Here is a 24,054-nt window from a genome sequence, read left to right on the forward strand (position 1 = left end):
AGCTTGTTGATGGTATAAATGCACACTTTGAGGGTTGGAAGGATGGATAGAAAATACTGAAGAAGTAAACGTTGTTTATCTTCATCTTAAAGACATCCGTGACTTAACATTCAGGTTCAAAGTATAGATGGTGGTGTTGAGGAACTGGAATGTTAAGAAAATCAGAAATCTTCTGTTTTTTAGTTATAGAAAGCCCTTATCTAGTCCTTTAATTATAAAAGAAGCTTAGCAAAAATGACATTTTCTCTAAAAGCATTGAAGTGACCCTTCCCCCCCCCCCCAAAATCTTAGTTTCATGATGCAGCAGACAATTCTAGTAGGTCAATGTTTATTACCTTGGATAGAATTAGGGCCCAGGGTATGCAGGACAAACATGGCTATTGAAAAGCCATGCCTAAGAAGTAAGAAAGTTGTTAAGCAAGTGTTCCTTGGCTTGTGGGCTAAATGGATATCTTACCTTTACCCAAAGAAAGATTTATTTCTTTAACCTCTGATTTTTATCATGAACTCAATCAGGAATCATACTTGGCATGGTCTTACTATTTTGGTTGCCGTATTGGGTTTTTAGAATCATGTTTGAAATATTACAGAAGAGTTGATTAAATACAGTGTTTGTAGTCATATCTTTAACGTTGGGATCGATTTAGGTACCCAAGCCTTTGTTATAATAGTGTTTCCACAAGAAAATCAAATTCCCATTACATCACTTAACTTACAGCTCTGTCCCCTCAAGAAGGTAATTTACCATATGTACAAAGACTGCTGCTATTTGTATTCCTTTGGATATCTTTATCCAGTATTTTGTCAGAGGGGAAATTGCTTTCTGCATGATCTGAAATAATTGAAATAATTGGAAGTATAATGAGAGCCAACATTTTAGAAGCTCCCTTGTGCTTCTTTCTGCTCTGCAAAATAAAATTACCACTGAATGCGTTCATGTTTTAAAATTTAAGCAGACTTGGTAAATGAATCTTGTTTTCTAAATGTGTGGAGGTGATGGTATAAGGTGGTTGGTGTCCCTAAAACAGGTGTTAAAAGATCTTTTTAAGCTTCCCCATACATTTGCAAATTTACTATGATGAAGTGGTAATTTGCAGCATAGAGCTGATTACAGAAATCAGGATGTGGTTGAACTGTATTTTTCAAAATTCGGATTATTTCCTGTTCCTCTGCTCTTTATGATACATGTAACATCATTAATAATGCTTTCAGACGTCCGTGAGAGATGTGAAGACTTGTTTTGGGTTTTTGTGGTTGACAGCAACTGGCTTAAAGAAGAAGGTCGTTCGTATGTGTGGCTCCCAGGATGCAGTTTAGCGTCTGACCAAATGTTGCACTGACTCACTTTCTACATGGATCCCATTCCATTTCTACATTCAGGTTTACAAGTCACAGTGAAATGGACTGAACGTTCTGAGAAAGGGCTTGGGTAAAGCAAGCTGGGATTTCCTCCCTTAAGCTTCTTAGGAGTCTGGGGAAACAAGTTTTCTGGCTTCTGACCTAGGGAAGTAGGGCCAATAAGGAAAGAAATTCCCCAGACATTTCAAGGGTGTTCAAAAGATGCTGGGGAGGCAGAAAATATGGTAGCACTCCGGGGACATTTTTGTTACAGTAGATTGATTTATAAAGACAAAAATATATTCAAATTAAAGGAAAGGTGACTTCGGCGTATTATTCCTTCTTCAAATCATGTATTTTATTTTTTAAAGAAGTAGGCTTTGTTTTCAGACATATCTGTGTCACTTAACCTTGTCATTCAAATGTTTGTCCCTATGTAATATGTGGGACATCTGGACTTTGGTAGGCTGTGAACACAAAACCTAAGCAAATCAACCTAGATGGGGGAAAAACTCATTTCCCCTAACCCCAGCCTTGTGCTCACTTGTATCATGAGTGTCATCACTAGCTGACCCGTTTCTCTACATGGAAATACGAAAATTACTTTTCTCCTCCATGACGTGGCCACCTGCCAATTTTTCCTTTCTGATATATTCTCCTTGAGACATCATTCTGGTATTTTTGATATGTTTTCCTCTAGTCATCCTTCTCTTATCTTACCTACTAACCTGAAAGTCATGTGCCTACATTGGATCTCTGTGGAAAAAAAAAAAAAACAAAATAGCACCCTAGCACTGAGGCAGTAAGTACTACCGTGGCCGAACAAGAAGAAACGGGAGTCCTTTAAAAAACAAAAAGCATTTCTCTTTAATTTTAAAAGAAATATATAGTGCCTGTTGGAAATTTTAAAATGAAAAAGTCTAAAAAGGAAAAAAAAAAAAAAAGTTCCTGAATCATATCCTTCAATGTTAGCATTTAAGTGTCTTGCCTTCCGGAGTTTTCTCTGCATACACGCAGGGGAGAACTGGGGGGTGGGGGTGGGGGGCGGTGAAAAGAGAAGGCAGTTGGTTTAACAAAACTAGAATCATACTGTGCATAATATTAAATCCTGCTTTCTTCATTTATGTCATTAATAGTTTCTTGTATCATTTAATAAGAACAGCTTATATTTATTGAGTATTTACAATGTCGTATCACTCTTGTAAGCACTTTATACATATTAACTCACTGAATCTTTTCAAGAGTCCCTAATATGAGTACTGTCATTGTCTACCTTTGTCACATGAGCAAACTGAATCCCAGAGAGATTTTAAAAGTTCACAAAGCTTGTAAGTGATAGAGACGGGGTTCGCCCATGTTCACAAAGCTCCTAAGTGATAGAGACGGAATTCAAACTCAGATCTCATTCCAGAGTCTTCGACTTTTAACAGTTAGGCTGTTGACTTCCAACACTTTGAAACATGGTTTGTGATGCCTGTATGATATTCAATCATGAATAGTGTTGATTTTGCTTTTTTTCCCTTGATGTTTTATTTTTGAGAACAGTTTCCCTGGCCACTAAAGTGATTTGCAAACATAATAGTTCATGACTGCATAATATTCATTTGTATGACTATCTGTATGAAGTCTGAGGCTGTTTCCAGTTTTTAAGACGATAAACAGAGTCCCTATCTGGGCCTGGGCATAAAGCATCTTTGGGACTAGGGTCTCCCTACCACAGCCATAACAAAGGGCCTTTTGTTTTAGGAATCGGTGCCAAAGGAAAAGAAGTTGCTTCACAGTTTACATGGACAGGAGATAATCGTGATAAACTGGTTTCTGAAATATCAAGAGAAATTTGATCATTGTGAGCCACCTCCGAAGGCAGGCAAAACACAGGCCTTTTATGGCCTGCGTCCTGACTTCTCCACCGTCCTGTTACCCTGGGTAAAAAGGCAGATAGCACAAACGACCAGGAAAACCAGAATGAAGGCAAAAGAAGCCAGCGCTGCTACTCCAGCAGAGTGCAGGCAGCTTCGCGACAGAGAGATCTCATCTGTGGAGCAGTGTCCGTGGAGTTCCCCAGCAGTGGGAGGAGCATATCTTGGTCGATACAAATGTGAGGCGCTGAAGCAGAAAGACAAAAAAACTCTTGTCTTTGCTTAGCTCCGTGGAAGTGGGGAATCGCAGGCCTGGTAGAAGGGAGTCCTGTTTGCTTCTGGGCAGAACTTGGCCTCCTGTTTGATGGAGACACCAGCCTATGAGATGCTACCTACCATATTTGCAGAAATAATGGAGAAGAATCTTAACGTTCTAAGAGTAAAAGCTCAGGTCTAGATCACACCTAAGTCTTGGTCTGAAGACCCAGACATTGGATCTTTTTAAAGTGCGGCCAGATGACGTAATGAACATCTGGTCTTCTTGCAGATTCACTACAGGGGCAGCCTCAATGCAAGCGAAGTGCCACTCGTATTTTGGGGAAGGGGATGTCCTTTGACCCCGGTGGTAATCTTATGGAGGCGTCTGCAAACATCAGCTTCCTGAGGGCTGACGTGGGAGGAGCTGCCGTGAGTCCAGCCATCGTGTGACTGCCACAAGCTCAGCTTGCCGCTTAATGTAATAGGTCTGGCCCCCTTTGTGAACGTAACCTCAAGCCTAAGCCTTCAAGCCGGGAGATGTCGTCGGAGCCGAGAATGGGGAGACCATACAAGTCAATAACATTAATGCTGAACCAAGGATATTAGCTGACGTTCCCTGTTATGTATGTGCACGTCTTCAATCCAAAGTTCATCAGAGATGTTTCGACCTTAACACGTGCCACAGACATAGCTTGGGGGTCGGGGGGAGGGACAGGTATCGCTAGAATTTTTACCAGTTCATACTGGTGGCACACCACACTACTTGAGGCCAGCATTGAAATGGAGGGCCGTGTCTGGGGGATGTCTCTACTTGAACGTTGTATGAGGCAGATTACAGACTGTCAGCTCCTTGCTGTTAATAACAGTGGACAATACAGGCCTGCAGGGCCATGTCCAGCCACAGCACACCTGAGTGGGCCACACCCTCCGTGGGCCCCTTAGACATAGCAGGTGATGACCAGGAAAGATGAGAGGCCACGGCTTAGGAAAAGCATGACCAAGAGGCCAACAAGGACTCCAGCAGAGTGCTTAGGTTCAGTCAAGACAAGGGTAAGGTTTAATGTAAATACTATGAAATTTCTACCTTAAACTGAACAGTTGAACTTCAAAACATTTTTAAATGGATGAAAAATTTTCAAAGGGAACAAGTGATGGCATTTTTTTAAAACAGAATAAAATGAAATATGTGTGCCTTTCTTAAAATGTATGCAAAGATTCAGCAATTTTAAAAATAAAGCTAGTATTCTGCTGGGCAAGGATTTTTTTTAACATAGTCTATAAATGGTAATAAATTGTTTACAAGTTGCCTGATCACTTTTTAGATCATATAATTGGATTGAGAGGCAAAATACAGTGTTTTGAATCTGTGATACTAGAGACTGTAAATAAACTAAAGTTACTCAGCAGTTTTCAGAAACAGTAAATTCAGCTTTTTGTACAAAAAATTAATTATGCCATAGAAATGATTCTTGTCCATAAGCCTTGGCTGAATCTCTAATCATTTCTGAAGTCAAAGGGTTATGAATATTTTAAATATTTTTTGTTTTGATACCTTTGGCCAGATCACTCTCCAGAAAGTTCACATCAATTTACTTTTCCACCAAAATATACTGTTTTATCAATTAGTAGTCATGAGCTGTGCAAGAAAAAGGGTGTACCTTTTTTTGCTTTTATTACTGTACATCTTGTCAAGTACAGTGTCTCAGTGTACAGTTAGAGGCTCAGTAAATGTTTTGAATAAAGAGAGAAATGTGAATAAAGAGAGAAATGTGTTTAATGATGGCTGTTTGGGGACTTTTTTTTTTTTTTACATCTTTATTGGAGTATAACGGCCTTACAATGGTGTGATAGTTTCTTTTAAGTATGTTTTTTCCCCCATCTGGCTTTTCTTTATATGTTGTTTTTGCATATGCATGTTTCTGCTTAAGAAAGAAATTAGCCTCTTTTCACTGCTTTACCTACTGTGAATTACCAGGTATGCAGGGAAGGTGTAATTAACCTACAAAGAACATTACAAAGCTTAATTTATGTTTTTACATTTGACTCCAGGCTTTGGCTTCACACAATTTTTTTCTGCATCTCCCTGTTAATATGGTGAATTACCTGAAATTTTCAAATGTTAAACTTACTCTTGAGTTATTCTCAGTTTGATCATGATCTGTAGTTTGTTCATCTTTTGTTCAGGATCTGCATTTATATTCAGAGTTGAGACAAGCTTGTACTTTTCTTCGTTTGTACTGCCTTTGTGGGGTTTTTGTGTCAAGGTTTTGATAGGCCCATAAAACGACTCAGAGAGAGAGTTTCTTCTTTTTCTGTTTCTGGAAGACTTTAAAATCAGATTGAAATTACCTGTTTGGTAAAACTCATTTGTAAAACTGGACCTGGTGTTTTCCAAGTTAGAAAAATCTTTAACTGCTGACTCAGCAGAAGTAAAGGTTTAGGACGATTCAGGCTTTCTATTTCTTCTTTAATCACTTTCAGTAATTTATATGCTCGAGATTTGTCTGTTTCATCTACATTTTCAGAATTTTGGTGAAAGTTTTTCAGAATATACCTTTTATGCCTGCTACAACTATTATTTAGTTGTTTTTTAAAAATTTATTTATTTATTTTGGCTGCGTTGGGTCTTCGTTGCTGCGCGCGGGCTTTCTCTAGTTGCAGCGAGCAGGGGCTACTCTTCGTTGCTGTGCGCGGGCTTCTCATTGCAGTGGCTTCTCTTGTTGTGGCTCACGGGCTCTAGGCACGTGGGCTCAGTAGTTGTGGCCCACGGGCTTAGTTGCCCCGCGGCATGTGGGATCTTCCCAGACCAGGGCTCGAACCCGTGTCCCTGTATTGGCAGGTGGATTCTTAACCACTGCACCACCAGGGAAGCCCTATTATTTAGTCTTAATCACTAATCTTTCTTCAGCGGTGTCCCATCTCATGTTTTGCCTTATCCATTAAGTTTCTGATGTCAATGTTTATATTTTTCATTTCCAGAAATACTGTTTGTTTCTTTTTCTGATCTGCCCGAAGTTTTAAAAGTCTCATGTTCCCTAGGCATACTTTTGGTACTTCTTTTATTTCTTCAAACATTCTTATTATATGTTCTTCCATAATTAAAATCCCTACAGCTTTGTGGGTCTGGCTCTGCACCTTGTTTCTGCTCAGCTGCTCACGTATTGGGTAACTGTACTGGCAGGCTTGCGGTCTCCTTGGAACTTTATCTGTGGGAGTTCATTGAGGCCTGGGCGGAAAGTATGTTCCTGCAGAGAGGATTATTTGGGAGGCCCCGTAAACAGGGTGAATTCTAATCCCAAACAGGGTGAATTCTAACACTCTAGCGTGGACCTGTGGTCAGGATTTCTCAGGGGTGCCTTTCCCCCACACGCCCATGCCAGACTCCGAGTCAAGGCCGAGGCGGGGAAGTAGCCTCACCCACAGTCTGCCTCTAGAACGCGGGTATTTTCCCCCAGTTTGTTCACTGTGGGGTGGGGCAGGAATCTCTGGGGTCTCTGATCCAAGCTTCTAGTGTTCTGGGCCCCAGGCTTGTCCTCGGACCCCCAAAATTCCACAGGTTAAAGCTCACACTCTAGTCGAGACCTTCAAGGATAGGCAGAGGCCTCTGGGAAACTCTTCCGCCCTGGCTTACCAAGAGGTGCAGGATTCTTTTCCCACCGGAGGGTTCAATTATTCTCCTGACAATTTAACTATGGGCTTTAAAGATTTTAAAAATATTTATTCAGCCTTTTTAGTCTTTTATATTGAGAGGGCTTCTTCTGACATCAAGTCTACCATATTGGAAGAAATGGGAGTGAGATCTTTTGTTTTCCTAAAAGACAGATAAATCTTTTAAAGTTTTAAATCCTATGTAGTAACTTCTTGAGAAGTTACCCTCATAGGTCAACCTAATTTTCTAGATCACAGCCAAAAGCAGGGAAATATGTTAAAAGTAGCAGCGGCTACCATTTTGAGTCTTTTAAGAATATGCAAAGGACTCCGTGCGAAGTGCTTTAGAGGGTTGATCTCATTTAATCCACCATCGCGTTCTATGAGAGAAGTACCTTCATTCACATGGTAAAGAGGACACACCTCTGCTTAGAGGTTCCCATGACTGGCCTGAGACCACAGAACTAATAGGTAATTCACAGTACTGACTTTGGATCATCAGGAAAAGGTTAAATTGTGCCTGATGAAATCTTTTCAGGCTTGGTGCGTTACTGTTTTTAAGGGCAGCAAAATGTGTAATGCATCTTTTTTTTTTTTTTTTTTTTTTTTTTTTTGCGGTACGCGGGCCTCTCACTGTTGTGGCCTCTCCCGTTGCGGAGCACAAGCTCCGGACGCGCAGGCTCAGCGGCCACGGCTCAGGGGCCCAGCTGCTCCGCGGCACGTGGGATCCTCCCGGACCGGGGCACGAACCGGCGTCCCCTGCATCGGCAGGCGGACTCTCAACCACTGCGCCACTAGGGAAGCCCCTGTGTAATGTATCTTAAATTTCCGTTTGAATTGTGTTGTTGCAGATCAGCATGCTGTTACCGTACTAAAAAGAGAAGCATATCAAAGGAGTACTGAAGGCAATTTACCTTGCCTTCTTTACTACTTTGCCTCCTCGGAGAAAAATTAACTCTTAGAATTCCTCCCAAGGATTTTCTGGATGTCAAATCCCGAAATGCGTCTGTCAGCCTGGATGAGAAGGGAAACTTTGGCGAAGGACTTTAGAGATTAATTGCTAGACGCGGGTCCCCTTTATCCCATAATTCATCCCCAAACACTTCTCTCCCATGACGCCAGCCAACTGTGTGGTATTTGGTTATAGTGTTAATATATAGTAGTTCTCTCTGTGAATATGTTTTTTAAAAATGTATATACTTTTTTTTTTTTTTAGCAGTTGAGGCTTAATGTTAGGAATCAGACTTGGAAAATGAGACTTTTCTTAGTAATTTCATATGGTGATGTTTGAAGTACTGTTTTCTCAGATAGTGAATGTTTATAGTGAACTTTTGTGTGTGAGACGTTGCTTCCTGTTTGCCATTTTGGGGATAGACGTTGAAACTACAATGTCTGCTTGTTTTTCTCAGGCAAGTTTTCTCTCTCCTAGAGTAATCAGTCGATTGATTCTCTTACAAGTAACCCATCTTTATCAGTCCGAGAAAAATCAAGGAAAAACATTCCTGGCGAGACCCTCTGCCCAGATCCAGAAGAATGGTTTCCCTGGGGTTTTGACTCCCTCTGTGGCAGCCTAGTCAGTGAGACCCGTGCTGCTGCCTCTGGGACCCTCGCTAAGGACCTTGACCATAGAATCATGTGCCCTCCTAGATCCTGACACTTGTACAGCCAGGAACTATATGAAGAGCAGGAGTCGCCACCACTTTGGAACCTAACCCACCCCTCCCCTGACTTGCATCTTAAGAATTCTACCTTCTGGGCTTCCCTGGTGGCGCAGTGGTTGGGAGTCCACCTGGCGATGCAGGGGACGCGGGTTCGCGCCCCGGTCCGGGAGGATCCCACGTGCCGCGGAGCGGCTGGGCCCGTGAGCCATGGCCGCTGAGCCTGCGCGTCCGGAGCCTGTGCTCTGCAACGGGAGGGGCCACAGCGGTGAGAGGCCCACGTACCGCAAAAAAAAAAAAAAGAAAAGAAAAAAAAGAATTCTACTTCCTCGTTGTGGGTCTGCCCACTCCCCTGGCCTCTGGAAGCGCTAGCCTCCAGGGGGAGTAAGGGAGGTCCAGAGGTATGCTCACTAGGGCCTTTCTGCTCTTTCTATGCATGAGGGAAGTCGAGGAGAGTGAAAACTATCTTATAATTCTTTCATGAATGAATCCATAGCAGCAAAGAAGACAGTGCACTGGTTTACATCTCGTCATACCCAACCTTAGGCTTCCGTGGAACTTCAGCTAAGCTAAACTAGGAATCAGTTCCGGAAAATGCTTTGGTCTTCTTTTGAACTTTTTCATCAAATAAACTCAGGTGTGTTTCTTAATACCCGATACCATCATTTTCTCATTTGTAAAGTGACTTTTAAAAACCTTGTAACCATAGCAGTTCAGTCATGCATGTAAACAGCAGAAAAAGTTTGGATTTGTGAAGGGTTTGTTGTTATCTTAAGGGTGCTACAGTAAAAGCCTTTAAGGTATATTAATGTGAGGACTGGAAAATCATTACGTACTTAGATATCAGTCAGATGTCTGCAGAAATGTCTGAATACTTTATGAGCTTTGCTATATGTCATAATTAAATAAGATATCAAATACTAGGTATTTAAGACGGTTACAGAATCTCGGAAAGGATAGGACTTAGGAGTCGAGATGCATTGTTAAGCGTGGGCTTAGAAATCAGACAGGTGTGTGGTGTGAAAGTTCAACCCCGCCACACGCTGACTACAGGACCCCTCTTAGCCTCTGTCTCTTCATCTATATATTAATGGTATTACTTGATGGGTATTGTAATTATAAAGTCAATGCGTATATGAGAAGTACTTGGAAAAAAATAAATGGTTGTTACTTTTATCCCTGTGACTATTCCCCCCGTTTCTAAGTCTACACATCGACTTCTGTTACTGTTGGAGACGCGGCCCCTTATCTCCCAGCCCGGCGCTCTGTTGTCTGTGCCAGACGATAAACTCCCTGAAAACAGAAACGTCATCTTACACTCGTATAATATGATTCACAAAACGCCCGGAACATTGCTGGGTGTCTGCCCAGCTATTCAATGAGAGAATCGCTTTAAAAATTCTAATTCTAGGGGAGGGGCCGTTTGGAGTAGCAGAAATGGTTAGACTTGGGGAGAATGGGAGAGGGAGAGTGAACCAGCTGATTTCTAAGTACCCCTCCAAGCCCAGGCTCTCTGCCAACCCAAATCAACACATGAAGTCAGGGGGTAAAACCAGAAGAAGAGAGACATCAAACCTCGAATATAAAAACGTCTTCTGGGTGGTCAGTTTTCAGTATGATACTTATTTTTGAAGTCATATATTTGTACTCGAATATCGTTCAGACTCACACAGGCCCAGACCGTGACCCTGATGTTTATAACTGAATCTTGAAGAGCGATTGCTTGCCAAAATATTCCTGCTAGCTGCTGCTAATGTTATAAGTATTCTTTGGTGATCTCCTGTAATCTGCTTTTGCCATGTTATAGCTTAAGGTTAATGCAACACAAACAACATTATTTAGACTTGCGTCTGAGGGGCATGAAGTTCTAATTTGGGGGTGAAAATGACCAAATCTATTGCTTTCTAAACATTATTGCTTTTTACTAGTTCTCATTTTTCCCCATCCATAATTCAGGTTAATGAACATTCTATAAAACTTAAAACTTCTTGTTTGTAAATATATGCCCTCAACTCTTTATTGTCTGAGAAAAATGGAGGGGAGAGCATTGCTCTGGTGATTAAAAAAAAGAAAAAGGTGGACAGTCCCTCGGGGATTGTGATACATCTATAGCAGCACCTAGGCCTTTGGGACGAAGATCGGCCTGTGAGATGCCAGGGAAACAGAAAAGGTAATTTCCATTATCCTCTCAGAATGAGAAAGGATGGACTCAGGCTCTGTTTTTTCCAGCCACTTCCAATGCCTGGCCCTTATTTTCTTGCCACCGGCAGGAACTCATGAAGATGTTGAGAAGGCAAGAGGTGTCTGTCATCCCGACTGTTAAACACGAGAGTAAAAGAACAGCAACAGAGACAGTCAGGAGAAGGGACGCTCTTGGCCGAATGCTGTAAATCACGACGGACAGGAACTCACGCCTTCGCTGAGATTTTCTCGGCGTGCTGTAACGGTGGTTTTCAGTCTCCCTACTCCCAGCAGCAGGAGACTTTTTCTTTCAGCAAACTGAGCAGAACATGAATTTCGAAAGAAGGTAGGAGGTGAAGCCACCCTGCTTGACGCCAGGGTGGACGGCGGCGTCTGCTCTGCCCGCCAGCGTCTCCTGCCCCGCACCCCCCAGGTGCGCACCGGAAGCACCCTACCTGCGGAGCGTGGCAACGCCGGCCTCATGACTCTCTTCTCTGCCCAGTCCGCTCGCTTACCTCTGCTGTGCTCGCTGGCACCTTCGAGAGCGTGTTAACGCCTTTTACCCTATTCCTAGAAAAACGTCCATCCGCTTGTAACTCCGCCTGCGGTTTCAGAGCATTCACGGACCACTGCGCCACCATCACTAAGCACTTAAAGTAGATCCCACCAGTCCAGACTTACCAAGTCAGACCGCATCTTTTTCGTGCTAAACGAAGACAACAGAAGCAAACAAACAGCAGACAAAATATGATAACCTCGACCACCTAAACATACTCTACCCAAATCATTTGAAATTCGGTTTGGAGTGAAACTGTAGGAAACCTAGTCTAGTTGTAGGTCTGCAGCGATGAGCTGGGTTGCCTTCAGCACATCAGATAAGACTTCTCTGGGCCTCAGTTTCTTTAGCTCTAAAAGGATGGGATTTGACTGAATGACTTTTGAGATCGCTTCCGGCTCTGGCGTTCTGTAACTCTGTGAGCCCAGTTGAGGCGAGCACATGAAATCGGTAGGCCTCTCCGCAAGCAAGCATCAGTTTCTGTTGTTAAGTTTAGATTATTAAGTCCCTTTTTTTTTTTTTTTTTTTTTAGTCCAGTTATCTCTGTGTCCTTCTTTTCCTCTTCCGTCATCTCCATCCCCAAACAGAAAGAAAATTGATTTATTTTCTTCCCTTTCTTTGACTCATTTAAAGGGGTCAGCTACTTCCCTGAGTTAAGCTGTCTCTCAGTAAGTTGGGGCTAGATAGAGGGAAAGATCATGCTGACCGGGAGGCGTCAGTGACTGGGGTGCTGATGTAGAAGGGCCTTCGTGGAGATAGGGAGTAATTGGGGTACGTAGGTGAAGGAAGTAGGTGCCCAACTCAGAGAAGTGGGGCGGGACTAGGATAAGGGAGACCCTAATTTTCAACCTGTCTCCTCTGCCTCCTTGAAATCAGCCCTGTCATTCTCCTTCCGAGAAAAAAAAGAATACCTTGATTTAGGGCTGTCTTGTCTCCCAGGCTGTAAACTCCAGTCATGATAATCCCGCTGCTAAAACTGTAATGTGTGGAGCATCGACTCTGCGACAGGTACACTAACAGAAGCCTTGTGGATTTTATCTCATTCGGTCCTAAGAACCACTCTTTGGAAACGGGTGCAGCCGGTCCTGTTTTTCACAGGAGGAAACCGAGGCTCAGAGAGGCTAAGGCAAAGCCAGACAAGCATCCAAGACACACAGAGCAAGAATCCGAGGCCTGTTGTTTTTCTCCCTCTGTGGTCCAGGCCCGCTGGGGTGCCAGTTATTAACCAGTGAAACAGTCGTGGCTTTTACAGAGTGCTGAAAAAGCACGTCTGCTTGAGTGAATCTGCCTGCAGGCAGGTTTATTATTACTGTGCCCCCTGGTTTTCTGCAAGTAAATACAATTTGTGAGATACTGTTTGAAGTGAGCAGCTTGCCTAGAATAGAGGGGAACCATCAGCATGCTTTTCAGGATAAAAAAGATTTCTTTTTTTTTTTCTTTTGCTTTTTTTAAATTCATCACCCTGCCTGGCACATTGGAGGAGCCCAGTGAATGTGGGGAACAGAGACGACGACGTGGATGTGTGCGTGAACGAAGAGCAGGTCATTCGTTCTCCAAAGTGTAAATGAACTCATTTTGCACTGGTGAATCCAGAAAGCAAAACTTGGGCGTTCCACAGCAGCATGGCTTTCTGGTCTATATTGCAGGAACAAAATATCGTATAACTTTGCACATAACCCTGTAAAGCTCTTGAGAGGCGTTTTTTTATATTCCGTTTCCTGTATTCCCTCTGTGCGGTTACAAGGAAAGTATTGCACCACTTTCACTGGAAAAAGGACTAATTTCACATTGTAATGATGGCACCTGCTCCGTGACACAGCCTTGATTTTTTTCAAAAAGCCATTTTCCAACTTAACAGCACAAGGAAGGAGACTGTCCCTGGGGGAACTGTGACACAACTTGACAAGGTACTCATTGTGCAGCCGTCCTTCAGCTCTGAAATGGGGGCAAAATAAGGATGAAGGCGGAAGGAAAAAACAGAATAACTGAAGGTTATTAATAGCTCGAAGGTCATTAATAATGACACTGAGGGGGTAAAAATGATAAAGCGAACACAGAAAGTCATATTCTGTGAAAAATGAAATAGGATTGCTCTGAGCAAGAAGAAAGTAAGGGGGAGGAAAAGGACAGAGGAAAGCTTTTTAGTGCATTTTGCAGGGGAAGGAAGGAAGGACTGTACCAAATGAGTGACTCTGAATTGGAGCCGAAGAATGGGTTCTAGCCCTTACCAGAACTTCAGAGCCCATCCCTTTAAAAACAGGTAAAAAATACAACAAAATGGTGAACATAACAAAAGCGAGGCAGACTCACAGATATAGAGAACAAACTAGTGGTTAGCAGTGAGGGGAGGGGTGATATAGGGGGAGGGTAGTAACAGGTACAAACTATTCTGTATAAAATAAGCTACAGGGATATATTATACAACACAGGGAGTAGAGCCAATATTTTATAATAACTATAGGGGCTTCCCTGGTGGCTGAGTGGTTGAGAGTCCGCCTGCCGATGCAGGGGACACGGGTTCGTGTCCCGGTCCGGGAAGATCCCACGTGCCGCAGAGCGGCCGGGCCCGTGAGCCGTGGCCGCTGCGCCTGCGCGTCCGGAGCCTGTGCTCCGCAACGGGAGGGGCCACGGCAGTGAGAGGCCCGCGTGCTGCAAAAAAAAAAATTAATTAAATAAAATAAAATATAGATATATATAATAACTATAAATGGGATATAGCCTTTAAAAATTGAGAGTCACTATATTGTACACCTGCAACTTACATAATATTGTACGTCATCTGTACTTCAATTTAAAAAAAAAGAAAAAAGCAAAGGTAGGTCCATAAGACCACAGAGTTAGCAGAGAAGCCTGGTGTCCTAGAGACAATGTGTCCGTGCTCTGGGAAGAAAGTCCACCATCAGTTCGTCTGAACACAAGTGCCTGATGGTCAGGAGACACAGCATTAGCCAGGGAGAAGCTGCTGCTACAGGAAGCAGGTTGAGCCTTTCTGAGGGATGAGGGGACAAAGCTTCAGATGAGGTGCGTTTCAGCCCCTCTGAGGAGGCTTCATGAGGTCGCACAGTATACGGTGAATGTCACGGTTCCCCTTCTTGCTACTGTCGCCCTCTTTTTTCTACCTTCCTCATCCTCATTGGGAAAGGCACTCATTATTTAGAAGGCAGTGGCACTAGTGAATGCACATAACTCATGTTGTTTTTGGAAAGTCTGAATGGTTGAGTTTGAATAGAAGTCTCAACAGAAATAAACTGTCCCACACGGGGGCCGTATACGGAGTTTAAAAGGTTGCTGTGTGAAATGCTATAACCTTCAGCCTCTGTGTTTCTGTACTGCCTACCTCAGACTCCGGATCGGTGTGCTGGTTTATGATGATCGGTTGTATTTTCATATCACTGGAAATAAAACAACAAAACCCAGTGGCTGCCTGAAACGCTTGAGCTCTGGTCATTCGATGTAGCAGCAGTATTTTTTGCTGTGTCCCCAAATACTGCACTTACAAGCCTCATTCTGGTCCTGTTACCATGGAGGGAGATGATTAACGAGTACAGTGAACCAACGATTAAGTCTTGCATTGAGGTGAAAAATGAGAAGATTGTGTCACAAAACCCATTCGTGTCCACTCTGGTTCCTTTGCCATAGGCTCTTGCTGTGACCTACTTCTCGGTGTAGGTGGCCTCGTGAGGATAAGCATTAATTATTTTAAGTCCGCGGATGCTTCACCTCTGGTGTCTAGATTTGTCTTCTAAGAGTGCACCATCACTAATTATAGGTGATCCTGTGGGATTAGATCTTCTGAGTTAGACGAGGATGACATACAATGTGCGTGGAAAGCAAACCCTTGTAAACTCGGTGAGCCACGATCATTGTTTTTTTGTTTGTTTGTCTTAATTTTATTGGAGTCTAGTTGACCTACAATGTTGTGTTAGTTTCTTCTGTACAGCAAAGTGAATCAGTTATACATATACATATATCCACTCTTTTTTAAGTTCTTTTCCCACATAGGTCATTACAGAGCATGGAGAAGGGTTCCCTGTGCTGTACAGTAGGCCCTCATGGTCATTGTTAAGACCCAGACGATGCCTCAGTGTTCAGAGTCACACTTGGAACACCCTCACCTTGTCAATGTCACCACCCACCTAAATTTCTACATTTTAAATCACTTGATGATTGAGGTTGTCTTTTAAGTTTGTGTTTTCATCGTGAAAGTGGTTATCACCCCATTCTAATTCTTGGATTCTTTACAACGTTACCCCAACAAGCAACTTCCGTAGGAAACAAAATCACCACGGGGTCCCCAGGCCCCTACCTTCTGATAATTACCTCTTCACAGAGCTGGGAAGGGCAATGAGGGTCTCTGCCCCTCAGTCTCAACCTTGAGGCCTGTGAAGCAGTGCTGGGCAAAGCTGTAAGCAACGTTTTCTAAGCCGAGTCCCATTTTGGCCAGGGTGAGGCTTTGTCCAGTAGCATGGAAGTGTTAGAGTTGAAAATATCAAAATTCCCAGTCTGTTTTTAGCTCCATCCTATTAAACATTTTTTTTTTTTTTTGACACCTCCACAGAAAAGAACTTAGCCTGGACTCTAGTTACGTAACTCATTAATTCAATCATTTATTCATTGCAGCCAACAAGTATTTATTGAAAGCCTCCTGCGTGCAAGACCCCATGGAGGGATAGACAGAAATTTAGATAAGACATTACTATCCCACATCGCAGGTTTGCCTTTTGTGGGGTGGAGGGTGGGTGGATAAAAATGGTTTTTACTGGGAAAACGAAAACACCAAGTGTCAGCAAGAAGAGGCATGTGGTCCCCCCCACCCCACCCCGTCTCCCTTCCCCGCCAGTGTCCATGTTATGGCAGGGGCTGTTGAACATTCCGTGGAGCTGTGTTGCATGCAAGGTTTGGGAATTAGAAATCACTGGGGCTTTGTCTCTTTTGTGAATCCCACCCTACGAAGTAGCTCCCTGGAATCAGCAGTTCAAGTATTGAATGGATGATGGTAAAGCTGGAGTATTTCAATGTGTCAGAGATGGCGGCCAAAGTGTAAAGGTGCCTTTCTTGTCCACCGCCTACCACGTCTAAAACTCTCTTTAGATGTGCGCCTAAAACACATGCAGTTTCACTCCCCTGCTGGGCAGCAGGTGTGCGTGCCCACAGGAACCAGGGCACAGAGTGAGGTTGTCAGGTTTCCAAAAGAATTTAGTTAATGGGTTTCATTGCTCAGAGGGCCCGCCTCCTGGAGAATCAACGCGAAGGTTAGAGACAAGCACAGAACTTCAGCTTCTGAGAGTGAGTGAGGGATACAGTGTTTGAGGGCAGTTTTTCTAACTTGGGAGTTCTCGTTCGCCCGGCCAGAAGTTGAAGCAGCTACTTCCTCCTGCATAAAGGGAAGGGAAGCAGACGTGCCTGCTTGCGTTAAAAGTCAGTTAATTCAAACTTCAGGGAAAAGTTCTTGGTCTGGGAGAAGGCCAGAATGTTGAAGGAGCTCTGCAGCATCTCCACCAGAGGCATTTCCGAGTCATCTGTCTCTTGACTGGCTTAGGTGTACAGGTAATGGCACAGACGACTCAGGGCTGCCTCCAGGCTTTAGTGTAAAATGTATTCTGGGTGCCACTCTAAGCACTAGGGAATGAAACTCACTGGCACGAAGGCTGATTGTATACAGTTCAGACTCCCCCCCCCCCCCGCCCCCGAGGGAAAAAATGTTTTTGAAATTCAACTTTAGTAACCTGAGTCATGAGCTACTTGTTCTCTGCAAATCAGAGGTAACAGCACCTGGACCATAAACTAGTTTACGGCATAGCATTCCCGGATCCGTTTCTCTTAACACTTAGGAACAACTTTTTACTTTGTACCAGAAATTTCCCGAGATTCAGGGAGAACCGTGGAAATCAGCTGCCGGCTTGTTACCGTGACCTGTGCGAGGCCTCCCGCGACGTTCGTGAGCTCAGAGCCGTGGGCGGAAGAGCGCTGAGTCTGGGTCGGGTGATTAGATGCTGAGGCTGAAGGGCCAGGCGGGCTCCCTGCCCCCCACTGTTTTTAATCACCCAGGGCTGTCTGTGCACAACTATATCGGCATTTCCCTGAGGCCCAAGTGTAATTCCCTCCGGAAGTTTTAAGTGGAGTAGCCCACAGGGGTGAGTTTTACCCGTGGGACAGGGGAGACAGGAAGGGTGTGTTTGAAGGGAGAGCTGTGGAGAGGACTGCCCGTACCCCGTCCACCTTGCCCCAGGTATAATTTTTTTGGACATTTTTATATCAAGTTGTAATTTTTTGTCTCCCCCGTTTCGGTGGTACGGGACGGCCAGTTTGGGCTGGAGTTCGTCTTTTCCCTTTCCCCGGGGGATTGAGGCTCTAGTAACACCCAGCAGCTTAGATGCTGGTTCACTAGTCGTCCCCGGCCCCCGCCCCCCGAGGGCAGACCTTGTTAAGAGCAGAGGACTCTGGCGTATTTCAGAATGGTTCCTTTTCCCCTCTGGGCTCTGGAAGCTCAAGGGGGGTTTTCTCCCATATTCACTGTGAGAACCTGGGTCGAGCCTCTGGAGGTAAATCTCACACAAGTGTGGGACCCATTATGACTGGATCCCCTTGCAGTGTTTCACTCCGAGACGGGTGCACACGGAGCCTCCAGCCGTTCCTCAACTTCAGCCCAGCTTTCCTACCTTGGCTCTAGTAAATCTCTCCTCCAGGAAGCCCCGAACCCCCGGCGCGTCCTGTCTCTGCAGTCTCGATTTGCCCTGTGTCCTGCTCGCCCTTGTGGATCCAAGAGCTGTTGATTTTTCAGTCTCTTCAGCTTTTGACTTGTTAGGATGGAATGGCACCTTCCAAGCTCCTTACATGCAGAACCGGAAGTTTGCCCAAGATTTTAAAATTTCAATCAACATTAACTGAGCGTGATTTGGATATTGAAATGTGTGGGGTTTTTTTTTTTTTAGAAGATGTTAGGGGTAGGAGTTCATTAAGTTATTAATTTATTTTTGCCGTGTTGGGTCTTCGTTTCCGTGCGAGGGCTTTCTCTAGCTGCGGCGAGCGGGGGCCACTCTTCATCGCGGTGCGCGGGCCTCTCACTATCGCGGCCTCTCCCGTTGCGGAGCACAGGCTCCAGACGCGCAGGCTCAGTAGTTGTGGCTCACGGGCCCAGCTGCTCCGCGGCCTGTGGAATCTTCCCCGACCGGGGCTCGAACCCGTGTCCCCTGCATCGGCAGGCAGATTCTCAACCACTGCGCCACCAGGGAAACCCTGAAATGTGTTTTTTGATCAGTTGAACTCACAGAATTGAAGTGTGAAATTTTTTCCCCCCAATCTTGTCCTTCACCTATATTTTGGGGTGAGGAGACAGGTTATTGAGTTCTTTCGTCTTTCTTTTGGTAGTAATTAACATTCAATAGGATGTTCAGATTTTAGTTGTTCAATGTGATGAGTTTTGACAACTGTATATACACTAGGTTTCTCAGCCTTGGCACAGTTGATATTTTGGAATTGGTAATTCTTTTTTGTAGGGAGCTGTCTGTTAATCCGTGACCTCTAGTCACTAAATGCCAGTAGCATCCCCTCCTGGGGGGTGACAATCAAAAGTGTCTCCAGGCATTATGACGTGTTCCCTGGGTAGCAAAACCACCCGTGGTTGAGAACCACTGCTGTACATACACCCATGTGACTACCATCCAGAAAGAAGATAGAGATCATATCCATTCCTCCAGAAAGTTCCCTTCAGGCCTTTTTATTAATCCTCCCTCCCCTGAAACCACTGTCTCTCATTTCTATCGTCGTAGATTCATTTTGCCTATATTTGGACTTTGTATAAATTAAATCGTACAGTGTATATACTCTTTTTTTTTTTGGTCTAGTCTCTTTTACGTATCATGATGTGTTTGCAGTTTATCCACATTATTGCATTTATCAGTGGTTCTCTCTTTTTATTGCAGAATAGTGGTCCGTTGTATGAAAAAAAACACAATTTGTTAATCCATTCTGTTCTTGATGGATACCTGGGTTGTTTCTGATTGAGGGCTGTTTTGATAAGGTTGCTGTAAACAGTCTGATAAGGGCACTTTGTGGACATGTTTGCATCTCTGTCAATAAATAGCTAGGAATGGAATTGCCGGGTTGTAGGGTAAACGTGTGTTTAACTTTTAATAAACCGCCAGACACTTGTGTGAAGTGGTTATGCCATTTTACACTCCCGGCAACTGTGCGTGAGCAGCGCTGGTGTAGGGCTTTTTATGGTTGGTTTGGAGGAGTCCCCATTACGCTCCCCCCAGCCCCCAGCCCCGATAATAGGTTCAGGTTTTACAGGAACCTGCTGCCTGCTCCTCAGGGGCTGGGAAACGTTTTGCTACCTGCATAAGTTTGCTCTAAATTATCAAAAGTACTGTGACGCGTGCCCTTCCATTTTTTTCATCTTTTTCTCTGTTCCACACAAACTGTGAGGGTTAGAGGGTGTCTTCCTTTAGTGAGGGCACAAATACTCTTCCTCATTAGCCAGACGAGTTTACAAAACGACTTTTATTGTCTTTGGGACGGACTTCCAGCGCTCAGCCTCCACGGAATGACCGCCCCCCCCCCCCCCATCCTTCCACAGCTTTGACAAACAAATTAACAGCAGGGACCTGTCCATGCAAGGCAGTGAGTCACCTTTATCATTCCGTGCCCAAGGGACCTTCTTGATCAGCCTTTTTCTGGGAGCATTTTTCTTTTGCTCATACAGGAAGGTCTTTACCTAGTTTAAAAAAAAAAAAAAAAAGAATTAAGTTCTCTTATCTAGAAAGATTCCTTTTTCCATCTAAGTTCTGATAACAGAACTTAACTATTTCCTTTTCGTTCCAGTGGAAAAGGAAGGGACTCATGATCTTTCTTTGGTTGCAGTTTCTCTCTCTGTTGCTACGGTGGTATTTTTCTAACCTGTCCTCCTTAGCTAACCAGACAGAAAGGTTCATCTCTGAGTAGTTGACCTGGTTTCTGAATAGGGTCTGAGTGCACTTTGAAAAGGGAACACGGTGGCCCCCAGAGGTGGGTAGCGGGTGTATATGTGTACACGTGAGGTAACATGTCCAAGGAACTTTGGAGGCAGTAAGGCGCTCTAGTTCTCATCTCCAAATACCATTCCTCACTGAAGGACCTAGTTCTCCCCGGGAGAATGGCTGATTCCATGTCTGGGAGAAGATGAGGCTGAGTCCCATCCTACCAGAAAGCAAACCAACCAACCAACCCAACAAACAAACAAAAAGCCAATATAAACTACTAAAATCATGTCCTCAGGACTTAGGCTCTGAGCTGATGAGATTCTCACTGACAGAGATGGGATGATGTGAGCATTAGTACGAATAATGACTGTAGCAGATTAAAGCATATCAGATGTATTTTAAATCCATGAGTTTATAATGACACAAACAAAAAAATCTCACCACATTCCAGTCTATGGAAAACCCGACAGACAAAAGATCTGATTTCTTCAAAACATAAAAATCAAAGGGAGAAAAAAGAGAAGAGGAACTTATGATTTAAAAGAAACTTAAAAGACGTATGAATCCATCGTAACACTACTTAGACATGTTTCGATTCTGATTTGAACAAACACCAGCTGTTAAAAAATTTTATGAGCTGGTTGGGGAAACTTGATCACTGAATGGATATTTGATTCTGTTAAGGAATTATTATTAATGTTTTAGATGTGGTCACGGCATTGTGGTTTTATTTTTATCCCAGTCCTCCTCTTTCAGAGACACACACTGAATTATATCCAAAATAATAGGTCTGGGATTTGCTTCAAAAGAGTTCTGTGGCAGGGCTTTGGATGAAACAAAATGGCCATGAGTTGGTAATTATTGTTTCTGGGTAATATTTGTGGATTTATTATACTGTTCTGTTGACTAGAGAATATGTTAATACTTGAAATCTTTTATAAGTTAAAAACAAACAAAAGGGCTTCCCTGGTGGCGCAGTGGTTGAGAGTCGGCCTGCCGATGCAGGGGACGCGGGTTCGTGCCCCGGTCCGGGAGGATCCCACGTGCCGCGGAGCAGTTGGGCCCGTGAGCCGTGGCCGCTGAGCCTGCGCGTCCGGAGCCTGTGCTCCGCAGTGGGAGAGGCCACAGCAGTGAGAGGACCGCGTACCACCAAAACAAACAAACAAACAAACAAACAAAAAACGGCGAAGTGCCCTGCAGATTGTTGGTGTCGTGGATTAACCGGCAGAAGCTTGAACAGGGAGGCGTGACCGCTGGGGATGATGGGACTTGAGCGAGGGACCCTGTCTTTCTTTACTAATTGAAGTAAAATTGACTTGCAAGATTATATTAGTTTCAGGCGCACAACACAGCGATTCAATATTTTTTTTACATTACAAAGAGGTGCCCTGTCTTGACGGGTTTGTTCCTAAGTTTGTCAAAATGAAAAGATAGTAACTCACTGATGTAACCAGTCCCCAACATTTTTCTCTCCACATTTGCATCATACTAATGCCATGAACCAAGGGTTCTCGAGAAAAGAACGAGATCGCGCGCGCCTATCTCATATGGGGTCTTGGTTGTCCGAAAACCCTTCCTGAGGGACCCCCAACTGGGCCCACTCTCCTTTTCCCTTCATTTCTCATACTTTAGAAAGATGACCTCAAAGAAAATTTGGGGGAATTTTTTAAATTTTATTTATTTATTCTTTTTACGTGGGCCTCTCACTGTTGTGGCCTCTCCTGTTGCGGAGCACGGGCTCCGGACGCGCAGGCTCAGCGGCCACGCGGCACGTGGGATCCTCCCGGACCGGGGCACGAACCCGCGTCCCCCGCATCGGCAGGCGGACTCTCAACCACTGCGCCACCAGGGAAGCCCTGGGGGAATTTTTAAAAATATATTTTTTCTTTTCAAAGAAAATTTTTTTTTACCCCTAAACCATTAGAAAATAGAGAACATTTTTCAAGTGTTTATAGTCCTTGTCTTTAAAAATACCAAGTGGAACAGTTCTGAGAACACAGCAGACTCTGTGGAATACATGTTTATGCTCCCCACCTTTCAGCAATTTAGGTGAGTTAAAGACACCTGAAATATAGGAGTTTCAAAATTTTCTCCACTTCCCTTCAAAATGTAGTACATTATGTTCTCATGGCTTTCCAGTCCTTCCTCTTCTCAGATCAAAATCGTTTCTGTGTCTCATCTCAGAACTTCTCTAATCCTGAAAAAAATTATTTCGCACTTTGTTGTAAAGGACCCGTAGATATTTGACGTTAATCTTGCTGCTCAGTGAGCCGTGGTGTTCAGACCCCATTTAGGTAGGTGGAGGGAGGCTTTTGGCTGAACAAGCTTTCCTCCTCCTCCGTGTGGGGAAGAGAGGACCCCCTTGGGGCCAGTCACAGACATCACAGTGGCTCATACAACCCTTGACCCCCCTCCAAAGGAAGAGGGAAGCCCCATCTTACAGATGAAGAAACTCAGGCACGGAGGTTGGGTAACCTGCCTGTGTTGCCTCTGGAAATCACAGACAGTCTTCCTCCTAAGCCCGGAAGCCTCTTTCAGCTATAAATTGTGCCAGCTGTCACTTGATTGAAGCCTGCTGAAGTCTGCAAGTTCTGCAGTCAGTCTGTGATGCCATCTCATAGCACGTGCATTTCTGAGGCACGCTGGCATGGTGAACTCATAGTGAACTCGGAAGGCCAGCATTTGAAGGCAGTTAGCTGATTTTAAAGGTTCCTGGTATTTCCCAACAACATACAGTTGAGCATTTGTCATCTCCAAGTATTCAGTGCCCCAGAAGCCAGAGACGTCCAGTCCACGTTGTAACACACTAATGGTGAGTGGTAGTAAGTCGAGTTTAGGTCCCTGCGTTCATTCCCACGGCTTTACAGAGTGCCTTGATGCGTAATCAGTCAGACTCTTCTTTCCCGTTAACGTTGTAAGTGGGGTATGTCGTGGAGAAGCCTAATTACTGGTAGATTCAGCCAGATAGTTTCATGAGTTGAAGACCCATGGCTTTAGTCAATAACCCTGGGTTCAGAACTGAATGTCTGTGGAATGGATTATGTCTCCAGCCAAGGAGGTGCTGGTGTGAACCACTTGGACTGCTCTCCGTCACACACGCCCTCTCTACACAATCCTATCAGTGGCCTCTGGGCTCGGAGTTATTTTTCTGGTAGCTGGTGATATTTTACACTGAGCCGTCTACATTCTTCCTTGTGCAAACATTATAGGTTTGCAGTTTTTTCTTCAGACGCAACGTGTACAGTGTCTGTCCCTGTCCCTGGTAGATGCTATTGTTATAGGATAGTATAAGCGAGAGAAAGCCTTATGTAAGCCTTGGAGGTTTTTTATACACAATCGGCCAATTGTGCTTCTTCCTTTAACCATAATTTAAAAAGCATGAATTTATTCATGAACAGCATCTGTAGCAATATTTAAAATACATAAAACATTAATGTATAGTTATAATCATCATCATCATCATCTCTTTCAGCTGTTGAGGGCCTTGTCCATTCCAGGGCCTGCCAGGCCATTGATGTCCTTTGTCACTAGTCCCCAGGGCCAGCGGTAGGGAGAACTGGAGGGAGAGGAGGCTCTCAGCTTGGAGGAGTCAGGGA

General features: G+C 44.1%; 1 protein-coding gene and 1 pseudogene across 2 annotated transcripts in view; both read left to right on the top strand.

Annotated features, from left to right (window-relative positions):
* The window catches only part of UBE3D (ubiquitin protein ligase E3D), a 194,251-nt gene that overhangs the window by 116,850 nt on the left and 53,347 nt on the right, over window positions 1–24,054 (top strand). The window lies entirely within an intron of this gene.
* The window catches only part of LOC131767911 (cytosol aminopeptidase-like), a 35,393-nt pseudogene that overhangs the window by 4,502 nt on the left and 6,837 nt on the right, over window positions 1–24,054 (top strand).

The sequence above is a fragment of the Kogia breviceps genome, chromosome 13, assembly GCF_026419965.1.
Source record: "Kogia breviceps isolate mKogBre1 chromosome 13, mKogBre1 haplotype 1, whole genome shotgun sequence".
NCBI lineage: Eukaryota > Metazoa > Chordata > Mammalia > Artiodactyla > Physeteridae > Kogia > Kogia breviceps.